Source organism: Phoca vitulina, unplaced genomic scaffold (assembly GCF_004348235.1).
Source record: "Phoca vitulina isolate PV1807 unplaced genomic scaffold, GSC_HSeal_1.0 scaffold7, whole genome shotgun sequence".
NCBI lineage: Eukaryota > Metazoa > Chordata > Mammalia > Carnivora > Phocidae > Phoca > Phoca vitulina.
In genome coordinates this window covers 25049024-25072144 of record NW_022589710.1, presented here as the reverse complement: position 1 = coordinate 25072144, position 23121 = coordinate 25049024, and the positions used below count along the sequence as shown (strand labels likewise).

The 23121-nt window shown below is 41.3% G+C and overlaps 1 pseudogene; it reads left to right on the top strand.

Annotated features, from left to right (window-relative positions):
* The first annotated feature begins 4185 nt into the window (after window positions 1–4185).
* Window positions 4186–21788, top strand: LOC116632683 (annotated as a pseudogene).
* Window positions 21789–23121: the final 1333 nt, after the last annotated feature.

Here is a 23121-nt window from a genome sequence, read left to right as displayed (position 1 = left end):
AGCCTGCTTCTCCCTCTCCCACTCCCCCTGCTTGTGTTCCCTCTCTCACTCTCTCTGTCAAATAAATAAATAAAATCTTAAAAAAAATAAAAAATAAAAAATAAAAAAATAAAATAAAATAAAAGATTATATTTTTAACCTCCCTTAGAACTAACTCAGTGCAGCTATATGACAAAGTGTTAACCAGTGGAATGAGAGCAGAAGCAATATGTACAGCCCTGGCTTTACTTGGTTAAAAAGAAATTCCTTGTCCTGGACTTATACTGTGTCTTCCCTTTCTTCCCAGCTGTTTGTAAATGGTGATTACAGGTGATGAATGATAATGGTAGAGCTTGATGTGGAGGAGAGCGGAACCATCTTGTTAGCCTGGGTTCATGGGTGACTCTGTGGAGAACAGCCCATCTACCATCATTGCATTGTTGTGAGAGAAATCAATGTCTTTGTTGGTCAGAGTTCTCCAGAGAAACAGCCAATAGGATATGTATAGATATATAAGAGGAGATTTATTATGGGAATTGGCTCATGCGATTATGGAGGCTGAGAGATGCCATAATATGCCATCTGCAAACTGGAGAACCAGTTTTCAGTAATTCAGTCCAAGTCCAAAGGCCTGAGAATGGGGTGAGGGAGTGCACTGATGTAAGTCCAATTCAGTCTAAGTCCAAAGCCTTGAGAATCGGGGTTCTGATGTCTGGGGCAAAAGATGGACATCCCAGGGGTGCCTGGGTGGCTCAATCAGTTAAGCGTCCGATCTTGATTTCAGTTCAGGTCATGATCTCTGGGTCGTGAGACTGAGCCCCACATCGGGCTCCACGCTGGGTGTGGAGCCTGCTTGAGATTCTCTCTCTCCCTCTCCCGTTGTCACTCCCCGCCTTGCTCCTGCACTCTCTCTCTCTCAAAAAAAAGAGAAGATGGACATCCCAGCTCAAGAAGAGAAAGAGAATTTGCCCTTCCTTCATCTTTTCAGTCTATTTGGGCTCTCAACAGATTGGATGATGCCACTCCCATTAGTGAGGGCAGATTTTCTTTACTCAGACTGCTGATTCAAATGCTAATCACTTCCCAAAATACCCTCACAGACACACCCAGAAACGTTTACCAGCTATCTGGGCGTCCTTGAGCCCATTGAAGTAAAATTAACCATCATGATGTCTTTATTCTTTAAGGCTCTGCATCAATGGACTCTTCCTCACAGCAACTCTGGCTTTTACCCTATGGACTATAGTTATTACAAGGATTAAATGCATACATTTTATAGAGAGCTTAGAATAGTACCTGGCTTAAAGTATGTATTATACATGTTTTAGCTACTATTAGGTTCTTTTGTTGTTGTTGTCATATGAAGAGACTGAGGCCCAGACAGATTAAACAGATGACCCATGCCTACACTCAGAGTGTCAGAATTAGGATTTAAACCCAGGTCTGTCTGCCATAGACCTATAATGAGTTTCAAAACACATGTGTCTCTTATTTAAACAAGTTTCACACTTATATAAAAAAATGAGGCCCTAAACAATATTATCATTCCTGAGAATTTATAATTATTAGATGCCCTTGAAGGTCAAGAGGGGTCCTTTCTATCCCAGGCTTTCATTATCCTCTTTTCACACTGAAATGAGCAAGCAGGGGAAGGGGAGGTAGGTGGCATTGTCTCTAGAGTTGGGGCAAAGGGCAGTGATCATGAGAGAAGGAGTCTAAGTCTCACTGAAAAGACTGTCTGTGGGGTCCAACCAGGTAGGAAGACTGAGGGCAAAAGGACCAAAGGTCTTTGAGCCCAGGGACTAGTCGCCTGTCCCTCTAGGGATATGAAGAAGAGGTGAGGCACAGTGAAGCCTGGGAAAGATAGAAGGAGGAGAAGTCACAACACAGAATAGCACAAAGACTATTTCAACCTCTGCTTCTATGGCATGTGCATATTTATTTTTTCCTTCCATTTTTAACAGTCAGTGAGATTTCTGTATTACCTTCTTGGAAGAGGTAAATTCTTTTATGTTAACAGCTCATATCATTTCACTATATTCTGCCTGCAAAGGATTTAGTCATTTAATGGTTCATTTGCTCAGACTATTTAATATCTCTACAGGTAGCTTCTCCAGGCTTGATTGTACATGGATCTAAGGTGACTTTTGAGTGACAGCTCCACCATACAACCCTGGTGGGGGCCTCTACGATTGCAAGGGAGGGGAAGGAAAACTAGGATTTATCGAGCACCCACTATACATTTGACATTTTAAGCATGTGCTTTTCTTGCCTTTTACTAACTCGTGACATTTTATTAACCCAGTTTTTAGAGACTAGAAACCTGAAGTTTAGAGAGGTTACATAACTTATCCAAGTTCACAAATTTAGCAAGTGGAGGAACTGGTGTTCAAGCTCACCCCCACTCTGACTCTGGAGTCTACGCCCTTGCCACTCTCCTGTGTGCACACGCCCATGAGGATGCTGCCATTCACACTGAACTGAACTTCCTCTATATAATGGGGATAATAAATTCCCCATGGAACTGGATAAAATGAAATAATGTATGCACTTAGCACAGTGCCTGGCACAGGGTGGTTGCTGAATGTGCTTGAAAACACATACACATTCTCTGCATGTGATCATGAAACAATACAGTTTTAATGGCATTTCATTTTGCATGGAAGCCAGAGATCTATGAAATTTCAGCTTGTTGAGCCTCCCTGAGTGCGAGTAGACACTTGGGTTAATTGTTCCATTTTGGTAGTAAGTGAAGAATTATCATGTTAGGACCAAAAAAATAAGGTGGCAATTGACTTTCCTTGGTTGCTCCAGAGGGTAAAGAAAAGCAAGTGAGTGGACCTTACAGACGGGCAGACTCCAACAATATTTAGAGGGAGAAGTCCAGTTTTTAGATGTTTGCTAAGGAAATAAAGGTTACTGAACATGTCCAAACTGACTGGAGGGACCACCTGACAGAAGACAGCCTCCCGTACTGGGAAAGACACCAGGCTACAATGTTCTGATCCAGATTCTTGGCCAAGTTTCTCTCGCTTTTTTGTAGGTTAGGAAGAACAGTCTATTTCCTCCCTGGGTAATTTCAGGACATCCCAACCTTGAAATCTATGTGAATTATGCTTGATCCAAGACTGTTCTTCTTCAAAAGCCACTTTTCCCATTTGTCTTTCCCTGCACCTTTTGAGGGAGGAGCCGTGTTGAGCATCTGCTCCCGGATTTCTGTCCTGTCCTCCAGCGATGAAGAACACCCCCGTGCCTGCGGGGGCGGGAGGCTTGGCTCTCCTTTTAGAAATTCCCTTCTGTGCTTCGCTAATCACACCCTCGGTACATTTTACATCTTATTTTTAGGAGCAAAGTATAAAGACTCCTAGCACCAACAGCAGTTTCTTTGGCAACCTGCATCGCCCCCTTGCTTGTCCAGCTGTGCAGATTTAAATTCTAAAAGAGGCCGTTTACATCATGTAAAGGAGATCCACAGTGAAGGTGCTTTTTAAATGAAGGTTTTGTTCTGAGTTAAGTGGGAACTAGCTTGGAATTAGGTTGGGGGGTGGGTGGGTGAATAAAAGAAACAGAACCTTTACTTAGTACTAGAACTGTTATAAAGTCCCAGGTGTTCACAGCCATGCCCTAGTTGCCCTGATTTTTTTCCCACAGGGCATCATTTTAGACACAAAAATAGCACTTTAAACCAATGAAAACTAGGTTTGAATATTTATATCAGAGGAGTTTAGTGATAAGCTCCCCTTCCCTCTATTAAATATAAGTTCATCAAAGGCAGGGGACACATTTTATCCATCTTAGCATCCTCAATACTTTACAAAATACTTACATACAGGTGACCTTTAGGATATACTTATTGAATTGAACTAATAATAAGGGCAGTTCTTCAAATTATAACCTCTAACATCCCAGAAAAATTCACCCTGACACTGGATTTAAAGTGTTACTGAATCACAAATTTGGAAGACTCCTAGTTCTAAGGAGGCACGAGAGGGGAGCCAAGGTGCCCTCTCTGCATCTCCATCCCCCCCACCATGCCTGTCCCAGCAGCTGCTCCACTCATGTCAGCATCCCCTTATTTGGCTCTGTAGATAATTGGGGGATCTGTGTAATCTTTTCTGGTAGAAAGGGTTGAGGCTGGGGAGATGACATCATAGCAGGTGCTGGCTTTAGGAGGAAGTCCAGCCCAGTGCCCGCCTGAAAGAAGGCATGACCGAGGCCACAGTCAGTGACAAGAATGCCTACCATGCTCCTTCAGGCAGCACAAACACAGAAGAAGCCCAGAGAAGCTCCAAGGCAGAAGGCTTCCTCACCATTTCCGCCCTTGGGTAACCCCAGAGGACGAGAGTTTGTCCTTTACCCATCACTGGAATCATGGCTCCTTCTCAGCATTTCTCCAGTGTAAGAGCTCTTTAGGATACTTAAGTATACAATTTTTTTTATTAAATGTAAAGGAATAAATTCAGCAGATGGTATATACTAATTAGATGATTTCCCAGCCCTTAATCCCATCGATCGACTTGGCATGTGTTTTTGGTAGAAATGACTTCTGCGTCACTTCTACCTCTCCTATAGCCGCTCAGCCCTGAGACTGTTTCACCAAGGGCTGTTGGAACACTGAAGAAGCAAGGCTGGCTTTCTCCCCGTCTTTTTCTCTTCAGCTGAAATGATTACTGATTCTCTTAGTCAGCTTACTAACAGCTACCTGGAATTTTTCACACAGAATTTCTTGAAAGTAAAGTTCCTCTTCTCCTGGGAAAATTCTACCAACACCGAATCCCTTCTGTTGTTGCTCCTCTGAAATTCTTTATCCAAATGCCCCAGATTTCCTGACAACTCCAGATTGACTCATTGTCTTACCTGATGAATGTCAACATGTGTAGTGGAGGACTTCAGCCCACTCACATTTATTTTAACCACCAACCCATTTAGTCATATTCCTGACTTTTTATTTTAAATTCTCTTTTTCTTGATTTGCTATTTGCTGTTGTTTCTCCATCTTTCCTGACTTGTACTGGATAACCAGGTTTTCTTTTTCTGTCCCTCTATAGCATGGACATTTTTTCTGTTATGGGCCAGACAATACATATTTTAGGCTCAGGAGGCCATACGGTCTCTGTCACAGCTCCTCAGTTTTGACATTATAGTGTGGAAGCAGCCAGAGACAATATATACATGAGTGAACAGGGCTGTGTTTCAATAAAACGTTTACAAAAACAAGCAGCAGGCCAGATTTGGCCTGGGGCTGCCATTTACCAGCGCTTGTTGGAGAGGATTAAAAGTTCTACATCCTTCATTTTAAACATTTATGTTGCCTTGCAACAATAGAATATACATTCAATTTCTATGACAGGTAATCTAAACAATATAACTTAAACAAGATAGTTTATTTCTCTAATTATATGTGAGTAGTCAGGGGCTGCTTTGACAGCACCAGTCTCTGGACCCTGGATTCCGTCTTACTGGTCCTCATCACTAAGGTGTCGCCCTCAACCCTACCTACATCCTCATCCACGTTTCAGCCCGTGGACAAGGGGAAGTGGAAGTGGAGGGCATGCTTCTTCTCTTCAGGGGACAGGCTGGGAGATGCGCGGACCAGTTCTGTCTGCATCCCTTTTTTTTTTTTTTTTTAAAGATTTTTTATTTATTTATTTGAGAGAGAGAGAATGAGAGAGAGCAAGCACATGAGAGGGGGGAGGGTCAGAGGGAGAAGCAGACTCCCTGCCGAGCAGGGAGCCCGATGCGGGACTCGATCCAGGGACTCCAGGATCATGACCTGAGCTGAAGGCAGTCGCTTAACCAACTGAGCCACCCAGGCGCCCTGTCTGCATCCCTTTTAACAGTAGTTTATCCTAGGTCACAGCTGGCTTATTGGGGGCCTGGGATATGTAGGCAAACTGGTGGGCCTGTAGTCAGCTACAAATCCTATACTATAGAAGATGGGAGGATAGATGTTGGGGAGCATCTGACAATCTCTACTACAACTAAAACTTTGATTTTTTGATTTGCTTCAAGGATGGATTACAATCTATAACCGTCATCCAGTCAAAACAAAACCTTTAGCATGTATTTATTGAGCACATTTAAAATCCAGCCATGGGGGCGCCTGGGTGGCTCAGATGGTTAAGCATCTGCCTTCGGCTCAGGTCATGATCCCAGGGTCCTGGGATCGAGCCCCACATCAGGCTCCTGGCTCAGCAAGGCGCCTGCTTCTCCCTCTTCCTTCTGCCTCTCTCCCTGCTCATGCTCTCTCTCTCTCTCTCTCTCTCTGTATCTCTGTGTCTCAAATGAATAAATAAAAAAAAATCTTAAAAAATAAAAAAAATAAAATCCAGCTATGTTTGTAATGCTGTCATCTCCCTAGATTCAGTTTCTTCAGGCTCCCAGATGAGTTTTTGGTGCTCCACACCCCCTTTTTTTCCTTCACCCCTTTTTTAATAGATGTGACTGCTTTATTGATGATTATTTTCTAAGATCTGACCTCCAAACTTTCAGGACAATTATTCTGCATCTTTCTTCTTTTTTTCATGAAGAAAGAAGCAGAAGCACAGGGGAATGACTTACTGTTTCCACTTAGAAAGACCTGGGTTTTAATTACTGTAATTTACATGAGAGTTTTGTGTTTAGTTGTGGACACCATGAGATGAAATACCTGTTAATGTGACATGACACCAAGGGAAGGAACAGCTCTCTGCAGACAACATGTCAGTGAATTAATTCCCTGCGGTTATAACTGTTCTGAGAACCTCAGTCAACAGCCCCCTTTGTGAATAATTTTCCATTCGTATGTACGGGTGTCTGACAGTTTGTTTACATGAACGTTGGGAAGAAGAGCCAAAATTATTTGGCTTGGCGTCAAAAACTGTCTCTATTTTTGTTGTCTGCAGTGCTCTGATTCAGTGCATTTTAATAAGTTTTTAACAATGCATGAATTTGAGTCAGAGGAGCTAGAGGAAAGGCTGGGATGACACGCTCTTATTACAGGACATAAAGGGATGACACGTCATCTCTTGTTCCCCAGGCCAACAGTCCTTAAATCAATGCCCCTTCTCCTTTGGAACTGAATTGTTCTCATTAGGCCTGGGCACAAGCAACTTGGCATAACTTGGTGTTTTCCTTTAAGAGGTTTTAAATCTGAAGTCATTCTTGAGTTCATTCCCAAGTTCTATCTCACCCAGATTTTATCTACTTTCTATAGGGTCTGGGCTTTGGAAGACTTCTTTCCTACACAGCCATTAGAGGTTTGTACTTGATTATATAGGGTTATATCTTGATCCAAGGAAGGCAGACAAGTATGCAGTATTTTTTTTTTAGAGTCTGGGATAATCCTTTTTTCTACATGCTCTCCTCCTGTTGTTTGGCTTACAACGTTGAACTGACAGTGAAACTAAACTAAAATTTGAAAACATTAGAATATATTAATTTTTTTTTCTTAAGTGAAAAAGTAATTTGGACTCTCTCATGGAAGTCCTATATCAGGGAAAAACCAGTATATTTAAGCTGCCTGAATTTCTTCCTGTTGCTGGAGGGAGAGTTTGAATTCTAAGTTGCTGAAATGGAAAAGCTGCTATCTGGGGGCCCATAACCAATTTCTGCATTTTAAAATGGAAACTGGAATCTATTCTGTGGGCAAGCCTTTGCTAGGTTCTGCATTGATGTAAAGCAAATAACTCCACATTAATTTTGGGAGCACTGAACCACTGAAATAGCACAAATATAGATGCCTCAGCCTGAGATGTTTTCATTCAGTTTAGAAATAGGAATTGGCTATGTCTTTAGCAAGACTGTGTCCTTGCAGAAAAAAATGCCTTTTTTCTAAATATATATTGGACTGTGTCCCAAAAGAGTAGTTATTTAGGACTGAATAACCTACTTTTTAGTTAATATGTTGCTCATTAATTATACTGTGATTGCCCTGCAGTAGAGTGGGTGGGGCATCAGACTACACTGTGTTTCCCCGCTGTCAGTCACACTGGGGTGGATAAAAGAAAGGTGGGCTTTGGAATGATAGAAGGAGAACTCTCTCTGAATGGCTGAGAGGTGTGGGAAACTAGGCTCTTAGGAGAAAGGACATGGAATATGCTATTTGTGGGACATAAGCAGGTTCCTGTAAATAGTGATAGATCAGGAGAAATGACCTGTAGGGGGCCTCTGTGAGTATGGTGCATGAGTTCTACCTAGCTTTTTTAGCTCAGAATTTCCCAAATGTATTCAAAATAAAGAATTCTGTTGCATAACACTTGTTAATATGCCACAGAATACTTTCTGAAGAATATACGTGGGAAATGGTGTTAGCCAGACTTCCTCCTAGCATGCATCAAAATCACCTGGATGAATTGTTGGAACACAAATTGCTGACTCTACTCCCAAAGTTTCAGATTCAGTAAGTCTGGGGTGGGCCTGAGGATTTGCACTTCTAACAACTCCCTGGGTGCATGCTGCTGCTGCTAGGTCCAGGAGCCACACTCTGAGAATGAATCACAGACTGAAAGGGTCTGATCTATTCTTTCTCTTCAAGAGGTATAGTCACTGTAATAAAGGCCAAATATTAAAAGCCCACAGCTAACAGCATACTCAATGGTAAAAAACTAAAAACTTCTCCTCTAATGTCAGGAACAAGGCAAGGATGCCCACTTTTGCCACTTTCATTCAACACAGTATATTGGAAAGTCCTAGCCAGAGCAATTAGGCAAGAAAACGAATAAAAACACATCCAAATCGGGAAGGAAGAAGTAATAGTATCCCTGTTTGCAGATAACATGATCTTACTATATATAGAAAACCCTACAGACTCCACAAGAAAACTGTTAGAACTAATAAACTCTTTCAGTAATGTTGCAGGATACAAAATCAACATACAAAATTCACTTGTGTTTCTATACATGAGCAAAAACAATCTGAAAGGGAAACTGAAAAAATTCAATTTATAATAGCACCAAAAAGAATAAAATACTTAGGAATAAGTTTAACCAAGGAGGTGAAAGACCTGCATGCTGAAACTACAAAGAATTAATGGAAGAAATTAAAGAAGACACAAATGGAAAGACATCCGTGTTCATGGATTGGAAGACTTAATATTGTTAAAATATCATGGCTATCCAAAATGATCTACAGATTCAATGCAGTCCTTATCACAACTCCACTGGAATTTTTTACATAAATAGAAAAAATAATTCTGCAATTCATATGGAACCACAAAAGACCATGAATGTGCAAATCAGTCTTGAGAAAGAAGAACAAAACCAGAGGCACCATACTTTTTTATTTCAAAATATATTACAAAGCAACTGTAACCAAAACAATATGATACTGGCGTAAAGATAGACCTATAGATCAATGAGACAGAATAGAGAGCCCAAAAATAAATCCATGCATGTATGATTAACTGATCTTCAACAAGAGTGCCAAGAATACACAATGGGAAACGGACAGTTTTGTCAAACTGCAAAATAGTGTGGCCACTATGGAAAACAGTATGAAGATTCCTCACTTCTGCATATTTATTCAAAAGAATTGAAATCAGAATCTTGAAGAGATACTAGCACTTCCATGTTCATTGCTGCACTATTCACAAAATGTGGAAACAACTTAAATGGCATTCAGTGGATGAAAGGATAAAGAAAATGTGGTATATACCTACAATGGAATATTATTCAGCCTTTAAAAAGAAGGAAATTCTGCAATACGCAACAACATGGATGAACCTAGAGGGCAATATGCTAAGTGAAATAAGCCAATCATGGAAGACAAATACTGCATGATTCCACTTATATTAGTTATCTAAAATAGTCAAATTCATGGACTCAAAGAGTAGAATGGTGGTTGCCAGGCACTGGGAATTACTAATTAACAGGCATAAATTTGCAGTTAAGCAAAACAAATAAGCTCTAGAGATCCGCTGTACAACATTGTGCCTATAGTCATTAAAAATTTAAGAGAGTAGATCTCATGTTAAGTGTTCTTACCACAATAATTTAAAAAAAAAAAAAAAAGGACACTTTCTTACACCATACACAACAATAAACTCAGCATGGATTAAAGACTTGAATGTGAGACCTGAAACCATAAAACTCCTAGATAAAACATAGGCAGTAATCTCTTTGACATTGGCCTTAACAACACTTATCTAGGTGTGTCTCCTCAGGCAAAAGAAACAAGTAAAAATAAACTGTCAGGACTATACCAGAATAAAAATTGTTTGCGTGGCAAAGGAAACCATCAACAAAACAAAAAGGCAGCCTACTGAATGGAAGAAGATATTTGCAAATGATATAGCCAATAAGAGGTTAATATCCAAAATATATAAAGAACTTACACAACTCAACACCAAAAAAACCCCCAAATAAGTAGATTAAAAATGGGCAGAGGACCTGAATAAACATTTCTCCAAAGAAGACATACAGAGGGCCAACAGACACGTGAGATGTTCAACATCACTAATCATCAAAGTTATGCAAATCAAAACCACAATGAGATATCACCTTATACCAGATAAAATGGCTAGTATCAAAAATACAAGAAACTACAAGTGTTGGTGAGGATGTGGAGAAAAAGGAACCCTTGTGCATTATTGGTGGGAATGTAATTTGGTGCAGCCACTGTGGAAAATAGTATGGAGGTTCCTCAAAAAAATTAAAAATAGAAATCCCCTATGATCCAGTAATTCCACTATTGGGTATTTGTCAAAGAAAACTAAAACACTATTTCAAAAAGATATATGCACCCCTATGTTTATTACAGCATTATTTACAATAGCCAAGACATGGAAGCAATGCAAGTTTTGATCTATAGATGAATGATAAAGAAGATGTGGTATATATATACAGTGGAGTATTACTCAGCCATAAGAAAGAATGAGATCTTTCCCTTTGTAACAACATGGAGGGACTTAGAGGGTATTATGCTCAGTAAAATAAGTCAGAGAAAGACAAATACCATATGATTTGACTTATATGTTGAATCTAAAAAAGAAAAAAATGAACAAACAAAACAAGCAGAAATAGACCCATAAATAAAGAGAACAAACTGGTGGTTGCCAGAGGGGAGGGGGGTGGGAGATAGGCAAAATGGCTGAGCTGGAGGTACAGGCTTCCAGTTATGGAGTATGTAAATCACAGGGATGAAAAGTACGTAGTAGGGAATATAGTCAGTGGTATCGTAATAGCGTTGTATGGTGACAGATGGTAGCTACACTTGTGATGAACACAGCATAAAGTATAGGGTTGTAGAATCACTATGTTGTACACCTGAAACTAATGTAACATTAGGCATCAACTATACTTCAATTAAAAAAAAAAAAGAGGTAGTCATTGAACTCCTACCGTGAGCGGGCCATACAGGGTTTACTCTGCCCCGGTAACACAAAGGCACACTGAAAAAGAAGATTCCAGAGACAAAAATCTGAGTCCCTCCTTAGTTACAGCAAGGTAATTTTAAAAATTAATAAACGCCTATATTATCCAAGCTTACTGGCTATTTTGACCATTTTACAATTGAATGGTGTTTTTGTTTCAAAGTGTAAAATAATTGAAAGGAGTTTTACTCATTAATATTAGCTATAGTGACTTTTCAGCACTCTTGCCACCTTAAAAGTTGGGTATGCTGGTGTATGTTATCACAGCAGTTCAACATCTAGTCAATTAAATTTGAAGAAACCCAGTTAGCCAGTAGGCAATTTGGACTGCGTAACAATAAACAACTGGTTTTGTTGATTGCTTCAGCTGAAGTAGAAACACTTCAATTTGTATGACAGCTTTACATTTCTGCTTTCCAGTAATTATAATCTCTGTTTAGCCAATACTTCCAAAGGAAATACTGTGAAATGTTCTGAATTGGTATCTCATTTGCAATATATTATTATCTTCATTATATTTACCTGAAATAAAGAATTAGCAAAAACAAAACCAAAGTACAGCAGAATAGATGAGCTGTGTATCCCCAGCCAAAGTTCATCTGGAGAAGTTAAATATGCACACGATAACTATTTCTGCAATGTGTGGGGCAATTAGAAAGTGATATGCATTATCAGCCCACAAATTCAGATGTGCTTCACTCCAAGTTACTTGAGGCGTTGCCTCACAGCATTCCTGCAGATAGTGATAAACTTCAAGAATATGTCGGAACCATGTTAACCAAAGAGGGTCCTAGAGCCCAGACCTCCTCATTCCAGCTTATATTTCCTTAAGTGTGCAGTGTAGTGCTTCTGTGTTGTCTAATACTGTAGCCACCAGCCTCAAGTGATTACTGAGCACTTGAAATGTGGCTAGTATGAATTGAGATGTGCTGTGAGTGTAAAATCCACACCTGATTCAAAGACAATATGAAAAAAAAAGTGTAAAATATCTCATAAATAAGGTTTATATTGATTACATACATTGAAATAATATTTTAGGTATTTAGGTTTAAATAAAATATTAAAATTTAAAAAAAAAAGAATATGTCAAGTTCACTCATTCTGTGTTTCAAAGACTTAGGGAACCAGCCAGCCAGCCATCTTCTTGTAATGTGCATCTTAATGACTGTGGTGGCCCCGAACTTGTGCTGGCCAGATACCCAGCTGTGATGACCATAATTGACTCTGGCCCTAATAGCCACCTCTCTGAATATACCACTGCCCAGGCACCAACGTCACAATTCCCACAGGCTGCCCCCAGGCAGTAACTGAGCATGGTGAGGTACAAATGTGTCCCTATTCGTGTGAAACTCAAGACTCCTTCGATGGGTAGTTTGGCTCAAGAACTCCCCGTCGGCCTGGCTGAATGTCTCTTGGAACTGTACTACAATCCGAGACTCTTACTACCCAACCTCACCTTCCTGTCTGCTTCCACAGGAGTTGGACCTTTGTTTCCATCTGAAGGCTCTTCCTGCCTAGTCCTGCCCTCCCCTCCTCATCCTTCACAGCCATTACCCTCTCTTGCACATCCAACCCCATCTTGGAATCTGCTTCTCAGAGGACCTGAACTCACAAAGACAATGATTTTCATACTATCACACAAGATAAAATCAAGATGTTTATGAATGAATTTTAAATAATGGGGAAAGAGGGGCATCCGGGTGGCTCGGTTGGTTAAGCATCTACCTTGGGCTCAGGTCATGATCTCAGGGTCTTGGAATCGAGTCCCACATTGGGCTCCCTGCTCGGGGTGGGGGGCGGCATCTGCTTCTCCCTCTCACTCACCCCCCTCCCCCCACTCATGCCCGTTCTCCCTCTCTCTCAAATAAATAAATAAAATCTTTAAAATAAATAAATAAGGAAAAAAATGTTGGACCTAGAGTAAACAAACAAAATCTGAAAGTTTACTAGTTTTCTTGTCAGTTTCACAAATTAGCTATAAAACGAGTTGATATTTTCTGATGTTACTTCCTTTATATTTGGCATGTCGAAAATATCCACAGCAGCACATTACTATAATGAAAAGTCTGGCTTCTCCTGATACACACCCTCTCTTATTCAAAGATTGATGCAGAGATATTGAAACTCTCATGTAAAAATTGATAGGTTTTGATTAATACATTTTAGATCATCATATTGTTTCTGCTTAAAAGTGTTTCCTGTTAGAAAAATCATTATGAAAGGTTTAGAACTTTATTTATTTGTTTGTTTATTTATTTTTAAGTAAGCTCTATGCCCAGAATGAGGCTTGAACTCATGACCCTGAGATCAAGAGTACCATGCTCTACTGGCCGAGCCAGCCAGGCACCGTTAGAACATTATTTTTTAAAAAAATAAAAATCAGGGGCGCCTGGATGGCTCAGTCAGTTAAGCATCAGACTCTTGGTTTCAGCTCAGGTCATGATCTCAGGGTCATGAGATTGAGCCCCACATGGGGCTCCACGCTCAGTGTGGAACCTGCTTGAGATTCTCTCCCTGTCCCTGTTCCTCCCCCTCTGCCCCTTTGCCCACTTGCACTTGCTCTCACTCTCAAATAAATAAATAAATAAATACAATCTTTAAAAAAATAAAAATCACCACCTAGTTTCAGCACCCAAAGATACATGATAACCAGTTATCATTTCAGTATGCTTTTGTCTCTTTTTTATGCCTTATATTTATGTCTACCCAGATGAGATAATACTATATATAAATTTAGTATCCTGCTTTTCCCTCATGGTATTAAACTTTTTTTCTAGAATACTCCTAATGGCTGCATAGTATTTCATTGTGCGTTATCCTGTTATTCCACTATCCTACTATTTACTTAACTCTTTCCTTATTGTTGGGATTCAGATAATTTCTAATTTGTTGGCTATTATAAACAGTCTATAATGAATATCTTTGTTCGTAAAACTTTAGTCTGCATTTGAAGAGTTTCCCCCCTTTATCTAGATCCCTAAAAGTCCTTCCTGACTTCCTGATAAGCCTACAGCTGAGAAAAACCAACAGGCTTATTCCCTACAACCACACAACACGGTAGAGGAATACAGTCCTACCAATCAGAAGACTCACTATTCCACTAACTACCTTAGTGCCCTAAGCAAGTCTCTTTACCTCTGAGTACACAGGTGTAAAATCAGGGAGTTGAATTAGATAATCTCTGTCATTCATGATTCTGTTACTCTCCTTTCTCCAACTCATATAACTTAGTATTTTCTTGTGTTTTTAAATTACTTTGGGCTTCTAAGTATTAAGAAGTATATTATAGCTAGGTGAACCTGCTCACCAACCTTCTAATACTAACCCAAGGCAAAATATTGTTCACTTGTTAGATTATATTAAAATGTCACATTTAAAATTTTTCTTTCACGTTCTGTAAATTTAAATCTGGCTCAGTCTTTATTTATGTTTTTGAAGATTTATTTATTTATTTATTTTAGAGAGAGAGAGAGAGAGAGAAGGAGACAGAGCTCGAGAGTAGGGGAGGGGCAGAGGGAGGGCGTCTTGAATAAGACTCCATGCTGAGCACAGAGCCAGACCTGGGGCTTGATCCCAGGACCCATGAGATCATGACCTGAGCCAAAACCAAGAGCCGGATGCTTACCAACTGAGCCACCCAGGTGCCCCTCAGTCTTCATTTATAAAAGACTATATCAAGGGACACCCTTGTGGCTCAGTGGATTAAGTGACTGGCTCTTGGTTTCCACTCAGGTCATGATCTCAGGGTTGTGAGATCAAGCCCTGCATCGGGTCATGATCTCAGGGAGCCTGCTTAAGATTCTCTTTCTCTCTCCCCACTAAACAACAACAACAAAAAAGATTATATTAAGTGTTTCTTTGTGCATGACCTTGTGCTAGGAACTGAATTACAAAGATGTTATTTTCAACATCAAGGAATTTCTAGTGGAAAACCACAGCCGTGAGGACAAGGAACATCTAAACAACCAGTCTGAATCTCACTGCCTGCCTGGCGCTGATGGCCTATCCGGGGGTGGCAGGAAAGGAGAGCTCAGAGGAGTTCTGAGTTTGGAGAGCCTGGAGCCAGTGCGATCTTGCACTCCTAAGAGAGAAGATAATGTAGACAAAATGAGATTCTGGAGGCTTTCAAATGAAGTGGTAAGGCTTGGGTCTACAGAGAGAGAATATTTCAAGATCTGAGATGTAAATCAGGAAAGATTTTTTTCCTGATAAAGGTGGAAACAGAGACATCTGATGTACAGATCAAAAGTAAGTCAGATACAAACTCTAACAGATGAACATAATTCAGGCAAAGCGGGACTTAGCAAATGGCTGTGCAAATAAGTGATGGGAGTTAGCATGGAGAACTAAGGCTCAGCGCGGACACACTGAAGTGCTTACATGAGAAGATGCAATTACTTTCAATTGCACTAGACCTAATTAGGTCCCCTTACTGCTTTTAATAACACTTGCTCTGTATGAAATATAGTGGTTCCGGCTATTTGCTCACTCATATTGTGAGCTTTATCTGGCTTTGTTACTGGACCCCCAAGACCAGGTTCTTGAGTCTCAATGTCATGGAAATGAACGTGAGACAAAGAAAGCAGGTGGGGTTTATTAGAGATAGCTTATATACAGGGAGCCGATGAGAAAGAGAAATGTCACTCCCTGAAGGGGTAGCTTGCTAGGCTTGTAAAGGCACTTTTCCAAAGGGTGAGGGGCTGTGGGTGGGGAAGCGTCCTTCAGTCCCACGGTCATTATCTTGTGGCTGTTACTTTTTAGTGGACACAAGAGAGTCACAGGATGCCTTTGTGGTCGATGTTCTTTAGGGCTCCTGGAAAATAGAAATACTTGTGCAAGCAGGCTTTGAATTGTTACTTCTTATTTTGCCGAGACAACCATTACTCCCTGGTGGCTGTTATCTGTCATTTGTTCTCTTTCCCAGGAGGTATTTGTCTCTAAGCCTATGGAGATTTTAACCCTTGCCTCAGACCAGCGACTTTACAGGAGTTAAGTCCATCTTGCTTTCCCTATATTGTCTCAGCTTTGCTATCAAGAACTTTCTGTGGGGCTTGGGTAATATTTGTAGGAAAAATATTGCCTCCTCCTAAATGGACTTGAGGTAAAGAGAGTGAAATGTACTACAATTTTGAGAATGCCAGTAGTACCAAGAATCAGCTAATGCTAAGCTAGGATATGTTTTCCAAATGAGGATATTTTAATAGGCTAACTGTGCCCAGCATACTATGTTACCCAGATATGAACTTTAGGAACTTGAAATTCTAGCGCAGAAGAGCCTTAGTTTGAGCTCCCCTAAAAGCAAAGTGTGAGATAAGAACTGGGGTGTGGTAGTTGAATTGGGAGCAGGAATGAGGCTGCTGAGACAGGGAGACAGAACAGGAGAAAGAATAACACATGGTGACTTTCTGAGCAAAAAAGAGGCCAAAACAGGGAGACTTTTTACTGCTGTGGTCATCGGACACTCGGTCCCACTACAGACCCTCAAAGGAACCATGGAGAATGTGTCTCAGCGTTATCCCACTAAAGGACAGGGAGGCTGGGGGATTCACTCCCTAACTTCTTCCTCGTTCCTTGAAGTCTGTCCCCTAAGGCATTAATTTCCCCCACACTTCTGGATCACATCTATGTGGACCAAAAAGACTTTGGAGGAAGTCCTAAAGCAGAAAGCAGAGCGATCCCCTGGCGCATGCCTGAGGTGAGACGTGGGCCGTTTACAGGGACGGTCCACTAACCAGCTCCCATGTCCCATCCTGAGGTCTGAGGGGTGGAGAGCCATGGTCTCCAGCCTGTGGAGGACAGCCACCATTGACTCAGTGCACCCACTGCCACTCTCATTAGTGTGTTCCTTCTTGTCTTAGTGAAGGGTCCCTCTTCCTGGGCAATGCAGTCATTGGTTAGGTTCTCTGGTGTCCTTCTGTAAACCAGTTCGAACATGCCCTTCTGGCTCTTCTCTCCATACTTGGCCCAAGCAGTTGTGGCATTTCTGCCTCATTTATTATAAGCTATTGTCATATCAACCACCCAAGAACCCAGCTAGCAATGTATTAAGGGTCCTTAACCAGGAAGTTAAATCCTGCATCATGGGAAGGTGCTTCCAGGTCAATAAATGCTTCCCTACAGAACTTCGTGTTCCACTCCCTCTACCCAGCACCCTCAAGATCTACCCCCACACACATCTCTAGGTTCCTCCCAGGACATATTAGTAAGATCCTGCAGTTCTTCCAGAAGTGTGCTGTCTGCTCCCGCAGCAGGGACTGCTTGGGCTATGCCAAGAGCTGACCCTAATTTTTCATCTGATGGCGATGGTGGAAGGTGTGGGTAGACCCGGAAAATGATGAGCATCATCTGACTTCCTCCTCAGGTAAAGGCTTCGTGTCATCTGTTGGCAAACGGGGGCTGCTCTTCTCTAGCAAGATGGAGGGGAATGTTTCTTCCCACTCTGAAGAATCTAGGGCTTCAGAATTCTCAGGTACATCCACGAAATATGCCATCCCCTGCCTCAACATCCTATACCTTCCTTATAAGGGCTCTGATCTCACCAAAAGGAAACCTGTCAATGACGAGCAGTCTCCTTACTAGCACATCTGTCACCCACCAGTTGATAAGCAGCTCTGTAATGCTGCCATGAACACTTTCTGGGCTTCACAGCATGCCCTGAATTGATAGTTAGACCATTCTCTTTCTTCCAGGTTTTTAGAGCAGATAATAAAAGTCAGTCGACTCCACCATCCTCATACTTACCCTCATAAGTACTGTGGAAGTCAGTGCTTTCCCCTTCTACCTAAACCTCATGCCAGTCCTCCACTAGTGAGATTCTTAGCATTTATGAGGATGAGCTCACCAGAGGTTCTCTCCATGGCACACACCACTGGCATGGGGGTCCTTGCTTTCATCTCACCAGTTTCAGTGTCCCATCCTGAGGGTCTGCCTTTTCCAGCACTTCCATTTCCAACTGTCTTGCCTTGGGTTCCCCTAAACCCACATACCAATTGAGCCAACTTCCACAGCTTCTGAGAAAGCACTAAGAAAAGCAGAGAGACACCATGCGTACACTTGAGGTAGGATGTCCATACACGTGGAATTGTTCGTATGACTACTGAAATCAGGCAGGCCAGGAGTGTGGCTCAGGGCACTCCAGCTGTCTGCGACAAGACATTAGTGAGCTAGAGGGAACTCAGGAAAACTGACAGACATTTTAGAGCCTTGGATAATCAACCCATTCCCCAAAACCATCAAATCAAGAATAGAGTTAAAATTCATTAAAATAACTTCTTTAGTCAAAACCTGAGGTATGCCAATGATTTAAAGCTAAGACCCATGGAGAAAAGTGTTTTACTTTCCCAGGGACCAAAAACAAACAAACAAAAGCCCCCCAAAACACCTGAAAGACATTTTAGAATAAACTACAAAGAGGGGACAGTGATCGTTCCATCTGAGTGGGATGAAAAAGAACAGGAAATGACTGGAAGATACCAGGCAACGCTTTACTTCTGAGGTAAAGTCGGGAAGCTAGGAGTCGATGTATTTAAGATTATTTTGGATACAGTTTTACCCAGAAGGCCCTGCCATTGGCGGAAGCACCTTTTGTGGTGTCGTGCATGGGAAGTCCTGCACAGAGGGGCAAAACATTCATAGCATCTAAAGTCTATGAATCTAGAGTCTTATTCAAGGTAGGGAAGGCCTTGTTCTCTCACCCCCAGCAAACCTCAGGTGGGAGCAGCAGAAAGTTGTGCAAGAAAAGCAGCAACACCATCTGTCCAGGGAGCTGTCTACCTGGGACTCAATGTAGGGATGTTTGCTTTACACATAACTAGAAAAGAAATAACTTCCAGCTGGCTTCAGCTCTGTTAGGATAGGAGACATGTTAGAATTGGCTAATTGCTGTAACAAACCACCCCAAATCTCAATGGCTTACACTCACACAAAAGGTTTAATTCTTGCTCATCTCATAATGCCATCAATTTGGCAGGGACTCAGGGGCCCCAGCTTCTTTCATATTGTGGCTCCTCTGTCCCCTGAGCCTTGGAGTCCTCCACTAGATCCTTTGCCTCCATCAAACCCGAGTGCAGAGGGAGAGAGAGAGAAGGATGAGGGAGGGTGGAGGACCACCTGGGAGGTGGAGACCTGGAGGCCTACATGACTTCTATCTGCATTCTTTCACCCAGAACTAGTCACATGGTCCCACCTAGACATGGGTCTGGGAAAAGTAGTCTTCCTGTGAGCCCAGGAGGGAAATGAAAGAGTCCGGTGAATACAGAGAAATGTCTCTGCCACAACTGTATTCTATATATAATTGCACTAAATGATGTCCACCAGAGAAAAGATTACCACTGACATAATCCTAAAAACTCAATTCTTTACACATTTCTAATTTTGGTTAAGAAATCACTTAAACTGATGCTCTTATCATTTCTCCCTGACGGCTGACTAGAACTTATTTTCTGGGCTTTCCTCCCTAAGCTCTGTCAATTTCTGCCCAAATGTCACTTCTCAGTGAGGCCTATCCTGAGCATCCCATTTAAAATTGCAACCCATCCATCTCATTTTATCACTCTAACTCTGCCCTATTTTTCCCCAAGGCATGTATCATAATCTCACTTAATACATTATTTATTATATTTCTTTTTTATGGAATGCCTTCCCTCCTTGAAATTTAAGCTCTAATAGGGCAGGTGCTTTTATCTGATTTGATCACTGAGGTATCCTAATGCCTACAACTGTTCCTGGCACATAGTAGGCATAATGAATGAACAAATGAACAGGGAGCTGCAGGCATTCATCAAGAAGGAACCCAGAAACAGATCTGTACACCCACATTCATGGTAGCATTATTCACAATAGCCAAAATATGGAAACAACCCAAATGTCTATGGAGGGATGAATGGATAAACAAAATGTGGTATATACAATCAATGGAATATTATGCAGCCTTAAGAAGGAAGGAAAGGCTCCAGCAATCCCACTTCTGGGTATATAGCCAAAGGAACTGAAAGCAGGGTCTTGAAGAAATATCTGCACAGGGGCGCCTGGGTGGCTCAGTCGTTAAGCGTCTGCCTTCGGCTCAGGGCATGATCCCAGGGTCCTGGGATCTAGCCCCGCACCAGGCTCCCTGCTCGGCGGGAAGCCTGCTTCTCCCTCTCCCCTTCCCCCTGCTTATGTTCCCTCTCTCGCTGTGTCTCTCTCTGTCAAATAAATAAATAAAATCTTAAAAAAAAAAAAAAGAAATATCTGCACAACCATGTGCATAGCAGTACCATTCACAGTAGCCAAGAGGTGAAAGCAATCCACATGTCCATTGACTAATGAATGGAAAAACACATGTGTATACATACAATGGGTTATTATTCGGCCTTAAAAAAAGAAGGAAATCCTTTTTCATGCTACCATGTGCATGAACCTTGAGAACATTATGCTAAGTGAAATAAGCCACTCTCTAGGCTCTCAATCTTCCTTTTAGAGCCATATCAGAAGGAATGAACTTGATTGATATTTATGCTGACAAAGAGTTCAATCAGAACCTGGAGTTCAGCAATACAGATCAGATTGACCTGTATGATGATGTGTTGATGGCCACCTCACAGCCCTCAGATGACAGGAGCAGCAACACGGAGTCACCTCCTACTGTTTGCCAGGAGCCATCTCCAAGCCCAGCAAAAAGACCCCTGCAATTCTGCATACCTACAGTGGCCTACGAAATAGGTGAACTATGTGGGCAACTTCTCCTGGTGGACCACAGACCAGCAGCAGATCCAGGTCATTCACTTCGTAGGAATCTATGATGTGATAGAGTTGAAATTTGCAGAGAATGGAGCAAATGGCCAATCTCAAGGGTATGCTGAGGTGGTAAAAGCTTCTGAAAACTCTGTTCACAAATTGTTGGAACTCCTCCCAAGGAAAGTTCTTTTTTTTTTTTTAAGATTTTATTTATTTATTTGAGAGAGAGAGAATGAGAGATAGAGAGCACGAGAGGGAAGAGGGTCAGAGGGAGAAGCAGACTCCCTGCTGAGCAGGGAGCCCGATGTGGGACTCGATCCCGGGACTCCAGGATAATGACCTGAGCTGAAGGCAGTCGCTTAACCAACTGACCCACCCAGGTGCCCCCAAGGAAAGTTCTTAATGGAGAAAAAGTGGACGTGAGGCCAACCACCTGGTAGAACCTGTCACAGTTTGAGGTATAGTCTCAGAAATGTGTATCTGAGTCTCAAGAAGGGGGATATCTCCATGGAACCACTCCTGAGATTCTAGTGCTTCTGCTGATAGATAGACCACACCCTCAGAACCTTGTACCCTCATCTACCTGGGAGGTAGGCCCCACATATGCTGCCCCACTTCAGTTGCAGCCCTTCACCTGTTGGATCTGCCCCCACCCCCAATTCCATCCCCACCACCTCCCTCCTCAAGCTTTGGAGTCCCTCCTTTTCCCCCTGATATCCACTGCAAGCATCTCATGCCTTTTTAAAATGCAGAGACAACCAAGTAAGGTGATAGTTTAAGGAAAAAAATATAGAATGTGAGAAAAACCATTTACCTGGGGAATTTTCTCTCCCCATTTTTTGTTTTGTTTTTACTCAATTATACAATTTTTAGTTTTAATTCCTGACAGCAAACAAGGGAAAAAAGGGCCTTGTTCCCCATGTTGTCAGTGATTCGTCTTTCTGATAAGTTGAAAACTGTGTAATAAATTTGATGATGCTGTCAATCTTTTATACTGCCTTGCATTTTTTTTCCTTTTGCAACAAAATATTTTTAAATAATAAAATAGGGTTGTGATCTGTTAAAAACTAAGAACAATAACACAAATATTATATGATTCCACTTATTGAAGTATCTAAAGTAGTCAAATTCATAGACACGGAAGTGGAATGGTATTTACCAGGGACTGGGGGAGAGGAGAATGAGGAGTTAGTGTTTAATGGGTATAGAGTTTGAATTTGAGAAGATGAAAATGCTCTTCACTGGCTTGACTCCCACTAAGAATGGACATGGTTCAGGAGGGTGCAAGTTTGGTTCATTTCAATAGGATACTGGTCACCTTGCCCAATATTGATATATGATGTGTGACCTTATATTATGCATTTCTGTATACTTTACAAAGTGTCCTTCTGATTGTGACAAGAAAGTTAAAGTGGACCAGACATTTCTCTGAAGGAGCCAGCTCAAAGTCTCTGCCACTGGCCACACTGAATAATATAAACTTAAATATCCATAATTCCCTTGGTGAAACTCGGAGAGAGGGACAGAAAAAGAGAAAAGAGGAAAAGATTTCCTTTACAGAAAAATAATATATATAGGAGAAAATAATAAGTATAGAAGAAATGGTTTAATGAGAAATCACCATTTTGCAACCCTTATTTAATAATTGATTCAAGCAAGGATAAACAGAGGATGCTAATACCATTCAGTGAAAGTTTGTTGGAGAAGAAGATAGTTATGTTATTCAAATTATCACCCCACAAGACTCTTTTTTAATTAAAAAGAGGGAAAAGATGTTTACAGTGAAGATATCTGACAGACACACCTTAACCAAGTCATCAAACTTTCTCAGTAATAACAGAACAATTAACATTCTACACCTCTTTCTCATAAGCTACAAAAGAAAATAGTATCATCTCTGTAGTATTCTTGCCAAAATGTTTAACTTGAATCTAATCATAGGACCAACACAGAATTATGGTACATTCTACAAGACAACAGCTCAGATTTCAAAATGTCAATGTCAGGAAACTATTCTATGTTAAAGAGGACTAAAGAGACATTAACAGTCATACAGGATGCATAAATCTGGATTTCAT